This window comes from Myxocyprinus asiaticus, chromosome 22 (genome assembly GCF_019703515.2).
Source record: "Myxocyprinus asiaticus isolate MX2 ecotype Aquarium Trade chromosome 22, UBuf_Myxa_2, whole genome shotgun sequence".
Classification (NCBI taxonomy): domain Eukaryota; kingdom Metazoa; phylum Chordata; class Actinopteri; order Cypriniformes; family Catostomidae; genus Myxocyprinus; species Myxocyprinus asiaticus.
Window position 1 is genome coordinate 23197344 of NC_059365.1, and position 13615 is coordinate 23210958.

Genomic DNA, 13615 nt, shown 5'->3' on the forward strand with positions numbered 1-13615 from the left:
CACATGGCATGTATGGCTCTGCTAATTGGCACAAAAAAACATGAATGCGGAAATGCATCCTTCAGTAAAAATGGCAGATTTCAGCCATTGAGATTAATGGGAATGCTAACAGATAGTTTTCTCAAGATATAATAAACCTCATTTGAATCCTCTGGTTTCATTAATGAACAACAGCCCAACAACAGTTACATTATGGCACCATGCCTCCTATGATGTTTGGACTTCTGTCTCTCTCCTGCCTGTTTGTCTTTTGTGAAGTCTGGATATAACACATAGGTAGTGCAATCCTTAAATTGACCAATTATATATATAAAGGTCTGTAACATCTTGAAAGAAAGTAAAGCATGTTAAAGAAACAGGGGCTTTAGAAGACTATACACTCCCCTGATATTCCTCTAACTCTTGTTTGAGTGAATAACTTTAAAGCTTGTGAAACTCACCTCACAGTGGAGATTTATTTTAATTTTTTTATTTTTATTCTATTTTTTTTTTTGTCACTAGTCCACTAATCATTTCATCGCTAATCAAACGCTCCTCCCTCTCTGTTAGGGTAGTCAAGCTGAGGGTCAAACCTCAGTCTGGGCCAAGAGTGGGATTTCCTTTCGGTCCTTTTGTCATTACCCTTGGTGTAATTAGTGCCACTGAAATCCCTTTTGTCTGTGAAGAGAAGGAGAATAAAAGCTTCCAAGCTCGGGCGTGTGGTCTCCTTTCTTCAGTGCATACCTTTTATTTCCTCTTAACAAGCTTATAAAATACGTCTTCAGGCTTCAAACTGGGATTGTGTTGTGAAGCTCTGATAACCAAGGGGCCTTACTTCTGCCTACTCCTGGGCTCTTTTTAAAGTCCTTCACATGGTTTATCTACCAGGACATAATTAACTCTGTTATCTCAAATCTCACAATGTTGGAGTTTGGAAGAGTATCGCTAACAATGCTTTTGATGCATTTACAAAGAATAAAATTATTAATGTTTCAAATTTTTTCTGAAGCTCGGTAAAAACTTCTGTAAGTAATTGTCAGTGGAGGATCTTGTTTATTTGAGAGATGTATCACTAAAGAGAAAATACTTGGCAAAGGCCTTAACTGTAACTTCCTTGCTCCCTCACAAAGTGTGAAAAAAGTACAAATAAATAAATAATAATAATAATAAAAAAGAAATGCCATTCTTGACTAGTTCAAGAATTCAAACATGACCTGTATAAATTTTCTGGAAAAATAAAAATTAAATTTAAATAAATAAATAACATTATGTTATTTATGTTATGTTATAAAATTATCCACTGACATTAACTGTAATACATTATTCACCAGTTTGTTTGTTTTTTGGATAGATATAGCAAAAGTAACATTAAACCCTTTTGGCATGTGTCATAACATTCTATTCTGCTGTCAGCACAGTTACAGTCAAATAATATCACTTTAAGAGTTCATAAGCTCTTTTTACTAAATTAAACTAAGAGATGCTGTATTTGGATTGAATCCATAACACACTGTTAACTGTAATCAGAATGCTGTCATTAACATATCCCAAAACACCCCCACTCCATGTTTCCAAGAGACTTGGAAAAAAAAAAGTGACTTTTGCCTGGTAGTTTTTGCAGTATTAATGCTGCCACAGCATTGGTCCTTGCACATAATTGCATCATTTAATAGTAAACAATGACAGACGAGAGGAACAAGGCACCATGAACAGAGTCTGCTTCAGTCTCAGCCATAAACACACATGCACTTTTGGATGTGTATTAGCATTGTCCTTTCATATGTGCTCTGAATTGCCTTTTTGTAGTCCTGTATACCCTCCATTTATCTTTTTTCTCTCGTGTCTGTTGTTAAGGGGCAAGTTCTCCAGACGGCAAGAGTCCTCTTTGCTGCTGAGGCATCTGCTGCTCTGAGCCACCCAACACCCTGCCATTTCTCTCTCTCTATATAATTTCTTCCTCTTTCTGATGGATAAAGCTGGGTGCATTCAGGGTAGGGTGAATTCCCCCCTTTCCCAACCCATAGTAATACAGTCTCAGGTCTCAGTTTGCAGACACAATGGGGCTTGGAGAATTGGACTTGAGATAATTGTGTTGCTATCCCATTTCTCCTGTAATGGAATCTCTCATGAGTGGCGGGAGCAGCTTAGCAGATTCTGAATGGCGTCTGTGCTGATAGCACCCAGACGAATCCTTATGTCCCACACCATTTTGGAGATAGTCCTAGCTGTACTTTTTTGATTACTTTGTGTGGAAAACTCTAAATCTTCCCTCTTCTGCGTTTTCTCTTTTCTTTCTGAAAAATGGTCTTGTCTTTTTTAACTCTCTGCTTGGAGACTACTAAAAGACAGGTTCTTTGGAAAGTGCAGTGATTTGTTCAGGACTCATTAAGGCTGCTATAGAGAACAGTAGGCACAGGGTGACACAAAGAAGCTTTGTGAGTTCTTTACTTTATTGCATTTAACTGTTGCACATTAAAACTATGTAACCTCCCTTTATATATGACCATAGTATAATTGACAAATGTCCAAGGCAACCTATTTCCTACATAGCTCTGCTAATTTTATATCTCTTATAATACTCTGCAATCCTTTTCTTCTCACATAAAACAATAATTTCAACTCATATCCAGCTGACTGTATCCAATATACAATATATTTATGTCTCTCCTCCTCCAGCTGTGCTTTGCTGAATTTCAAAATGTCCTCACTCTCTTCTGATTATATGGATTTACTCTACCAAATCAACAATTAGGGTGTTCTCACGCCTCAGAACAAGACCCATTTGAAACATCAAACTGCATCAGTTATACATTAATGCACATACTGTATAGCTGGTTTAGTCACAAAGCGTATAACTACAGCAGATCGACAAATCTCAAATGTAAAAAATAAATAAAAAAAAATCCACTGGAAAATAAATTCACCAGGCACATTCAATTTATTCAAATCCTGAATTGTTGAGATCTATAGGCCCTTTCCCACCTACAGTCCTGGTATTTTTCCCTTAGTAACTTTCTAGATGATAACTCTCATGAGGAACAGCACACTTTTGGAGACTTTTCCTCTTTTGCATTCGCAACAACAACAAAATCAACACCAACAGCGGAGGATGCCAGGATTGGAGCTACAGTTTTATTAGGGCTGTTTTATTGAACTTTGGCATCCGAAAACGTAGGCAGCTACCTAATCAGTTAATGGTTTAAATGACAGCATTTTTGGATGAATGGATCTCTTAAGAAAACTGGTCTCTGAACAGTTTAAAAAGCACCTTATTTTATCATACCTCCTTATACAGCCTTCAAAGGCAGCATTTTCCAGTTTTTCGACGCAGCCTGTGTCTTCTGGTTACGGATTAAGACTGGGCGCGTGAGCCGCACGAGTGATGCTGCGTCCCCAAGTTGCAGTTAGAGGAGAAGGGAGGCGGTAAGACACAGCACACGCTGAACTCACCTGACATTGAAATACACTATAAACCTATTTATCAACACAATCTTTCACAATAAAATAACTGAACATAAATTACTGAACTGAAATACTTACTCATTGACTTAAAATAAGACATTGTGATGCAAGTTAACCACGCAGTAACATGCACACAATAATTCCCTCATGTAAACTAGATTTCATGATGGTTTTAATTACCCAATCTCGATAAACATCTTATTATTCTTATCCGTCATCCCAGGAACAAATCTATGTAGTAATCCAGAAATCACTTTATTTTCTGTATAGTCACACAGTACAAACATTGCAGATGCGATGAAAACTCAAAGCGTGTCTCACGATGTTATCACGCAGCAGTGTTGCTCATCTCTCGCACACATACTGTATGTGAAACGGGTGATCCTCTTTGGATACTTTGTTGGTTTTATATTATTTCTGTTAAGGAAATTGAAAAAGTAGTGCAATCCTCTGAGTAGCAGGCTAGCAGCTAGTTTGTTTACAAATGGCGGCTGTGGACACCTCCTTTCTCAATGCTTTGTGTGTCATACATTTTTGACCAATCACAGGCTGCAGCACCTCCCACAGTCCCCAGTAGACCCCAAAAGTACCTACCCCAGAGTAGGAGCTAAAAATGTCCCCTAAAACAGCTTCAAGGAACTATAGTAACCCTAAAGACAAAAGGTACAAGTCCCGGGGAAAAGTACCTCAAACGGGTTTTAGTACCTGCAGTGGGAAAGGGCCGTATAAAGTCTATTGATTTTATACTTAGTTCTAAATTCAGGACTAAAACTCTCACTAAAACTAATGGTCAGACTCCAGGAACTAAGCTCAGAGGAAACACTTGTAGTCTGTTGAACAATGGCAGGACTAGAGGACACTGTTATTACAGCTCCCTAAGAGACCCTTTGCAAAGTCTGATGATTAACTTATATTGTATACTCCATTATGAGTGGGAAAAGCTCAGTTTTGATAAAAACAGGTTTAAACTACCATATTATCGATTATTCAAGAAAATAAGCAACTCATGTCTTAAAAGTATAGCAGGAATAATTACAATATACCAAATTTGACTGCATTGGCTACTATAAATCTCATCAGATCTCCCCAAAGTGTGCTTTATTACAATAATAATAATAAAAAAAATAAAAAAATAAATAATAATAATAATATATATATATATATATAAAAAGAGAGAGATCACTTTGATCCCCGGAGAGAAATTTAGGTGTCACAGCTCCCTAGACAAAAATATGCTGTGAAAAGGTTTTGGAATAAATACAGCATAAATAAAATATGAGAACAAATAATGTAGAGGCTAACATTAATAAAATAAACAAATGCAAGATATGTCCCTGTAGTAGCTTTGTACTTTGCATTGTAGGTGAAAAGTGACTTTGCGATGAAAGAGTCTTGGTGCAAAATGTAACTGATAAACAGATGTATTGGCTAGAGAGCCAGCTCAGGCTGAGTTCTGCACCCTGATTGCAGGAGGGAGGAAGAATCTGCGAAAACGTTTTCTCGTACAGCTTGCTGGGAGCAGTCTGTTGCTAAAGGTGCTCCGCTGTGCAGTAACAGCACCATGGAGAGGATGAGTGGTGTTGTTCGCTCATATTTTATGTACAAAAGAATAATTAAATTCAGACGGAACACATGTTAGCATACAAAAAATTATGAGGACTGTTTTTTTTTTATTATATATATATATATATATATATATATATATATATATATATATATATATATATATATTACGTATATAGCGTAAATACCTGACAAATCAACTTGTGCCATGGTTCAGTTCACATAATGCTGAGTTTTGTTGTTTTTCTCAGGATCAATCTGTAAATCAGCTGGGATTAGCCTTACCTTTTAGAACTCAGGATTCTAGCAAACAAGCCATCTATGGATAACAGTTAGTTATACAGAGTGTTCCTTTATGTGGCACCAGCTAGAGGTGTCTTTCTATTTAGCACCCATAAGGGGGCACTGTGGTTGCATTCATAAAGATATCTCATGCAATGAAACTCTCAGCAGGCTTTAGAAGAATTATTTTCATGGTCTATGAATAAAAATCATTTCTTGGAAACTCTCACGCTCACTTTCCTTATGCTGACATTATACATCCACCCTGTGCATTTCAAATTCGAAAGAACTGGATACGTTATGGACTGCCCACACATATAGGCACACAGCGTATTAATATTTTCTTTCAATTTAAGGATGACTTTAGTCCAAACAAATTGATTTGTAGACAAATGATAACTCGTTCATGAGGTAAAATACATGTGGTGCAGTTTCAGTTTGCTTTTAAGAGGCAATATTAACCCCCTGGATATGATTATCAGGAGCATTTATACATTTATGAGGGCATAATATACAGTGTGTCATCCCTTTACGTCAAATACTTACTTTAAATCAATTCATTAGCTACTTCTCAATTATACGACCTCTCATTTTATGGCTTAATATTGGCCTAGAATAATAATTAATATTTAGATAAATATCAGAAACAAAATACGGATACATTTTTTACAGGAGCATTTTATGTTTGTTTATGTTTTTCGGTGGCATTTTTGCCCTGATCTCCCTTTAAAGGAATATTATGGGTTCAATGCAAGTTAGGCATCAATAGAATTTGTGGAATATGGTTTGATTACCACAAAAAATTTAGACTTGTCTGTCTTTAAAAAAGTGAAAATCGAGGTTACAGTGAAGCACTTACGATGGAAGCGAATGGGGCCAATTTTTGGAGGGATTAAAGGCAGAAATGTGAAGCTGTAATTTTATAAAAGCACTTACATTCATTCTTCTGTAAAAATGTGTGTATTGTTTGATTTGTAAAACTGTTTAAATCTTCATTTTTATGGACGTTTTAGGGTTTACGGTGTTACATTGTCATGGCAAAGAAGTTGTGAAATTGGATATAACTTTACACAGAGAAGGTTAGTAAGCGATTTTATCAAATTAAAATCATGTTTATATGCAAACTGTTTACGCATGTGGCTATACTTTTGAAACAGTGAGTATTTTAAAGTTTAAGGATTGGTCCCATTCACTTTCATTGCATATGCCTCACTGGAACCCGGATTTTTGCTTTTTTAAAGAAAATGATGGACAAGCTGAAATTCATTTTTGAGGTTATCAACATTATGCCAATGATGCTGACAACTGAGTTAAACTTGTACTGAATATTCCTTTAATATCAGACCCACTAACATTCTGGTGCACTATGACTACCTTCGGATTCAAGGTGGATGCTGTACACTGGTGGTGGTTGAGAGTCCCCTGTTATCTATATAAAGCACTTTGAGTGTATTCTCAGAATAGTGCTATATACATAAGTGTAAAATAAATAAACAAATAAATTCATTCATTCATGTTATTCATAATGGTAAAGATGTATGAATGAGTTTTCAGGTCTGGATTTTTTTTTAAAACATTTTTTTTTTTTTTTTATTACCATTACAATGTAAATCATGAACTGTGCACAGAAAAGGATAACTTATTCTCTCATTCTTTTCATCAGTTGCTCATTCTCTCTTTCATCATTTCAGAGTTTCTGCTTCTCTCCACTCTTACTGTATATTGTCTAAATCTCCATCTTCCTCTCCTGTTCTTTTTCATTTACTCTACATGTTCTGGCACCCTGCCTCGCCTTCCTGTTAGCTGCTGGGGAGAGGCTGACATTTAAATACAGTATGTGGAATTTTGAAGTGAGAATCATTATTTCTCCATTCTCATTCACTCAGCAATGTATTTACCTGACAAAACTCTCAATCACGGGCCACTGCAATCTAAACCACACTCTTTATTTATGCTGAGGCTGGTCAAGAAAACCACTGTGCTTACATACAAGAAATGAACATGATGAAGAAAAGAGGAATGAAGGTTTGTGAGACAGACAATAAGACAGAGAGCACAGCTTAGACACAAATGGATGTATTGTATGGGCAAGGGTTAGCACAAAATGGGGACTCACTGGGGGAAAAAAACTTTCAAACGCAGTGAGATAGAGGAAAGTGAATTGTGGAAAGTGAAGACAGGCATGATTAAATTGTGGCAAGTTTGAAATGAAAAGTGAAAGATGGTGATAATATAAAAAATTGGTATGTTTGGACATTAGGTATACATTTGGATATCATTACAGGTACTGTTAAACTTGGTTCGAACCCAGTTCGATTCCACCCCCTCCCCCTGTCCTCACAGGTCTTTTTTTAAATTGTATTATTTGAATCCAAACTGCAGTACATTTGCAACATCAATGTGAGTACCACCATGAAAAGTACCTTTATAAAACCACCAAAATGTCCACACAGAATGATGAATGCAAGCTGCATTTGGAAGGCAACAAGTGGCTATAAAAAATTTATTGAACTTTATACAACAGTTAGTTCCGGTCCTCGAATTTGATTGGACGAGAGGCGTTCCAAGAGTGCTGATAGCTCACACCATCAGCACTAGGACACTTTACTCTTTGTATATCTTACAATTGGAGCAGATTACTATCATAATACAGCTGAGGAATAGAGTTAAACTAAAAGCTGCAGCATGTTCATCACTGTAACAGATGCAGGTAATCACACGCTCAGTCTCTCTCTCTCTCTCTCTCTCTCTCTCTCTCTCTCACACACACACACACACACACACACATCTTTGCTTGTCCAGTAGCTTGTTAGAAACAGCCCAATCTGTCATTACTAGTTCTAAAGTGCTTTACCTACGGCTGAGTCACAGCCGTGCTGATATCTGGAAATACAGCACTCTTGCTTGAGTGAGTTTGCTTTAATGATAAATGTGCCCAGACACATGCTTAGATGCATATTATATATAATCAATAGTGGTTCACTTCCACGAGTTAGGACAGACTGTATAATGTAATTGGAATTGACAAATAGTAATTGCGAACCATAGTAAGTGCGAACTGTGTTCACATGAGATTTTCAGGCAGACTTGCTGGTTGCACACCACAGTTCTGAAAACTGCTTTTGCACCAACCAAATGAATCAAACTCGGATGTCAGACAGATTTGGGTCCAAACCAAAAGCTCCAGTGTGAAAGTGGCCTCAATAATTTTGCTAAGGTCTATGCTTTGTAAGAAAAATGGTAATAATAGATAGTAGTAGTAATAGTAGGATGTTCGCACTGCTCACCCAGAGTGAGGCACTGAAGGACTTGTCATAATTTGTCAGTTGTCTTTTTTAACCACATAACATATTTTTCATTTTACCAATATTCAAATGATCACAGGCGTACTTAAAAAAAAAGTTTATAGCTGTTACCATTTGTTTTGATGCGGCAATGATTTATGAAGTCAAACAGATATACCTAGTAAGTCCACTTGAGCCTTCTCCCAGTTCATCCAGCACTTATTTTCACCAAATTTTTTAGTGCCAACAAGAGGAAGGGCTGGTATCTTTGCTATGAATAACTATTAAAATCACATTACACATTTATAAATATTTAATCTGTCCTCCAGTGCATCTGCTGCTAAGTTTAATTTTAAATTTTGTGTACAGCACAAAAATATACATTTATTAGCGCCACCATGTTGAGATCATATGACCAGCCAAATATTGCTCGTTTTATCTCAATAATGCATTGTAAATGGAAACTTTTACTCATGAAATAAGTTAATCGTGACAGACTGCAAACTCTACATTTCTACATTGTCACTGTAACATACTGTTTTTGCCTGAGTGCACCTTTAACTGTTCTGGTCTGGAGTATGATCTAAGGCATTTGGGGTGTGGGGGGCATCAGCAGGTGCTGTTTCACCTCTGCTGAAAATGCACCCTGTTCAGCCTCAGGGCTCTTCTGACATGATCACACTGCTACTACAATGTAACCCTCCTCATTCCTTCTACATACTGTCTGTGGAGCACACACAACATACAGGATAAAAGAGAGATCGAACACTACAGTCTGATGAGCACAGAAGAGTGAGAGCGTAAGGTTGTAAGCATGAAAAAGAGGAAAAGAGGTGAGACTGGAGGAGAAAGTGAAGGAGATGAAGAGAGAGAGAGAGAGAGAGAGAGAGAGAGAGAGAGAGAGAGAGAGAGAGAGAGAAGCTGTACATCTGTGGGGAAAGTGTGTCACTCTTTTCATGAAAACCAAAAGCTGAGAAATCTCACTCTTAGAAAAGTGAGGATTCCAGCTGTACCGCGGCCAGGCATTAAAATCTCACACACACACTTATTTAACACACTCCCTGACATCCCTGCACGTTCACCCTTTCAAATTGTCTGTTTGTACAGCAGCAACTCTGCACCACATGCTAAAGCTAATTAGTAGCAAGGATTTTGCTTGTTAATTGGCGCCCTCAACAATGCGGAGGTGAGTTGCCTTCAGAATCCAACCCTGCTTTAACAAAAAGGAAGCATTTATGTTAATTCCCCTCTTGAGCCTCTTTGCTCCTCTTTCAAACCGTTTCCCTCACATACTATCTTGCTAAGCCTTAAACTATGGTATTCTTGCTTTTTTTTTTCCATCTAACCCCCTTCTAATGAACGTTTTCTCCCTCATTTATGCTATCTCTTGGAAAGCCAGTGAGAGCTCTCTCTTCCTGAGGGTCTGGATTTTGACAGGTGGAGTAGTGGCCTATGGGGGGCACTCACAGCCTATATTTTCCTTATACAGCCTCTGTTTGGATTCACTCCTTATGCTAATAATACCCGTAAAAGACCATCACACCATAAGCCCAGTTCATAGGCTAGCCTAAGTGGAGTGGGACCTAACGAGTGTGCATTAAGCAAGGTGCTTTAATTGAATGTGTGTGCCAGTGATAAATCTGAGTAAAACACCTCTTTATATACTGTATATATTTTTTTCATTGTGAGATAAAGTAATAAAATATGAGATTGCTACAAAACACTTCACTGTAGGCTGCCATATAAATCTAAATTCAAATCTTAAAAGAGGCTTCAAGTTTCAAGGAGATATATGAATGTATCACACATGTAGGAGTTTTCAAGAGCTTTGACAATTACTTTTTTTTCGAACTCTTCCTCATTCACACTTATCCTCCTCTTTCTTTCCCTCTGTAATACCATATGCACATTAAAAACAGCAGATTTTTGCAGTGTTAGTTTTTACTGAAATTAAGCACTAGTGACCTGAACGAGGGTGGTCATGCCAGAGCATCTGTGTCACACATAAGAACAATAGTCATAAGGGTTTGGAATGGCATGAGGGTGAGTAAATGATGACATAATTTTAATTTTGGGGTGAACTATCCCTTTTAATACAAATGGACATATGGTAATGGTCCTTACTCAAATGCTGCCCTAGGTGTGATCAGACATGAGCCACCCCACTACACAAAACAAACAAGCAAATAAATAAATAAATTAATGAATTAAAATGACATATATTGTATACTGATGCTCACTATTAAATAAAATACTTTACCAACACAGGTCTCATTTTATGGCGTTATTTCTAGCAGATTTAAAGACTACAATGAAGCTATTTAAGGAATGTAGCGAAATTATATCAAATAACTAATTTAGATCTTTCCCACCATTATATGTAGCGAATCTGGTAGTATAAATGTACACGGGATGGGTTAAAGTACCTGCGTACCTCCACCATTATATGTAGGGAAACAGTATGTTTGAGCTAGGAATTCAATTAAACTGTCCTTATTCTACATTATTATGTAAGGAAATTTATAATGGAATTAGTCGTGTTCAACAACCATTATAAATTAGATAAATGACAAATAACTAGATTATTTGAATGAATAAAATTCTCCACCATTAAAATTGTAATACAACGTCTCGTTGTATCCGCTCACAATTTCTATTGTAAGGAATTAGCTTTAATAAGGGAATTATGATTAATTCTCTTATTGGAGTAATATTATTCTCATGGCTTTTTGAAAATAATATTACACATATTTAGGTACAGCTTTGAAGCTAAATCTTTTAAAAACAGGGATGAGATTATTTATCAAAATATACCAGAGTCAAATTATCTTTAAAAGGGGAATATGAATATTTAATCATAACTTGTAATAATCAATTATAAATATTTGGATCAGTTAATAGAATTAACTTGATGTAACTGAATTAACATTACAATCAATTAATCTTTTTGTCCAGCGAACACTCAGTATTGATCGTCTATCAACTCTCAGAAAGGATATTTTTTGTGGCCACAGGAAAATAACTCTTTCTTAGCATGTAGCTGTGATCAAATCGTTAAATTGACGTTGATTTACAAGCAGACCAGAATCAGCTCGCAAGAATGTACACAAAAGCTTTATTTAACTAAATCACGAACACATAACTAATCTAAACAAACACATACACACAAATCACGCATACATGGGAAATGGAAAAGTGAAAGTGAATGAAACCGGAACAGAACAGGGGAATGAAGCTATGAAAAGAGTCATTTAACCATCTGAAAGGACCATCAGTTTCTTACTTCAAAGCACCTTTGTTAACAAAGGGGTTCACAGCTTATACTAAACCTCTGTTTAGTTAGTTAATTGTATGATACTTGCAATGCCTTGGCTGTTGAGAGAGAGCCTGGATGCAGTCTCAGGAGAAAGTCTTGATGGTTCCTTGAGTCAATGGTGTTGAAGTTGCAATCAATTTCTTCCACATTGAATGAAGAAATTATGAACTTGCGGTGTTAGTTTGACTCCGTTATGGTCGAGGAAGTTACACATGGCTTGATGTGTTAAGTCCTGCCGGCCCGTGACCTCGTGGTTGGACCGGGTGTTTCCGGTCCCACACGAGCAGCAACCATGAGCAGAAGGGAGAAAAGAGAAGAGGGAAGAGAGAGAGAGAGGGAGGTCACTCCGACAGTGACCTTTAACTCCTGAGGGAGGTCACTCCTCTCGAGTTTGGCTTGACCAACGAGAAAGGTGCAATTTTCCAGCAGGAAAAGTTCCTTTGTTTGGAAGCTGACTCATTTGCATGATTGGAGTAAGCTAGCAGTTTGTGCCCCTTTATGCTCTGATTAATATAACAAACATACAATGCATGCTATAAGGGGGTGCTATACTACAATGTTTAGGGAATCACACAATGCTTAATTTGATAGAAAGCATGATACCAATAATTTTACATTATCTAGTGATTCTGTCATAAAGCACGCACAAAACGGTATACAGTACAAAAGACACTATATGAGACAGTAATAATCATACACACAATGTCCTGAGGATATGCATGTTCATTTATAGAACAGCTTGTCTATAAATTAGTGAGGAAATTAATCAAATCAAATCACTTTTATTGTCACACAACCATATACACAAGTGCAACAGTGTGTGAAATTCTTGGGTGCAGTTCCGAGCAACATAGTAGTCGTGATAAAGACATATACCAATTTACAATAAACATCAGATTTACAACACAATTTAAAATCTAATATACACATAATTACACACAACACAATATACAAATAATAACATACAATGTACAGTATACAATACACACAATATAGAATACACATTATACAATAAAAAAGTATATATAGTATATATAGAATTTACAGTAGGTTGTATTGTACTGTATTGACATTCAGGCTGTCGGTTGATAGTAAGTTGTTAAGAGAGAATATAAAATAATAATAATATAATTTATGACAGTCCGGTGTGAGATATAAGAGTAATAAAGTGCAGTGCTGATGTATTTGATCGTGGGAGATCAAGAGTTCAAAAGTCTGATTGCTTGGGGGAAGAAGCTGTCATGTAGTCGGCTGGTGCGGGTCCTGATGCTGCGATACCGCCTGCCTGATGGTAGCAGTCAGAACAGCCCATGGCTCGGGTGGCTGGAGTCTCTATTGATCCTCCGAGCTTTTTTCACACACCGCCTGGTATATATGTCCTGGAGGGAGGGAAGCTCACCTCCGATGATGTGTCTGGCAGTTCACACCACCCTTTGCAGGGCTTTGCGGTTGTGGGCTGTGCTATTGCCATACCAGGCGGAGATGCAGCCAGTCAGGATGCTCTCTACAGTGCAGGTGTAGAACCGTGTGAGGATGTGGCAGTTCATTCCAAAGTTCCTCAGCCGTCTCAGGAAGAAGAGGCACTGATGAGCCTTCTTCACAATGGCTTCAGTGTGGATGGACCATGTTAGTTCCTCAGTGATGTGGACACACAGGAACTTGAAGCTGCTGACTCTCTCCACTGGTGCTCCATTGATGGTGATGGGATTGTGTTCTCTATCTCTTCTCC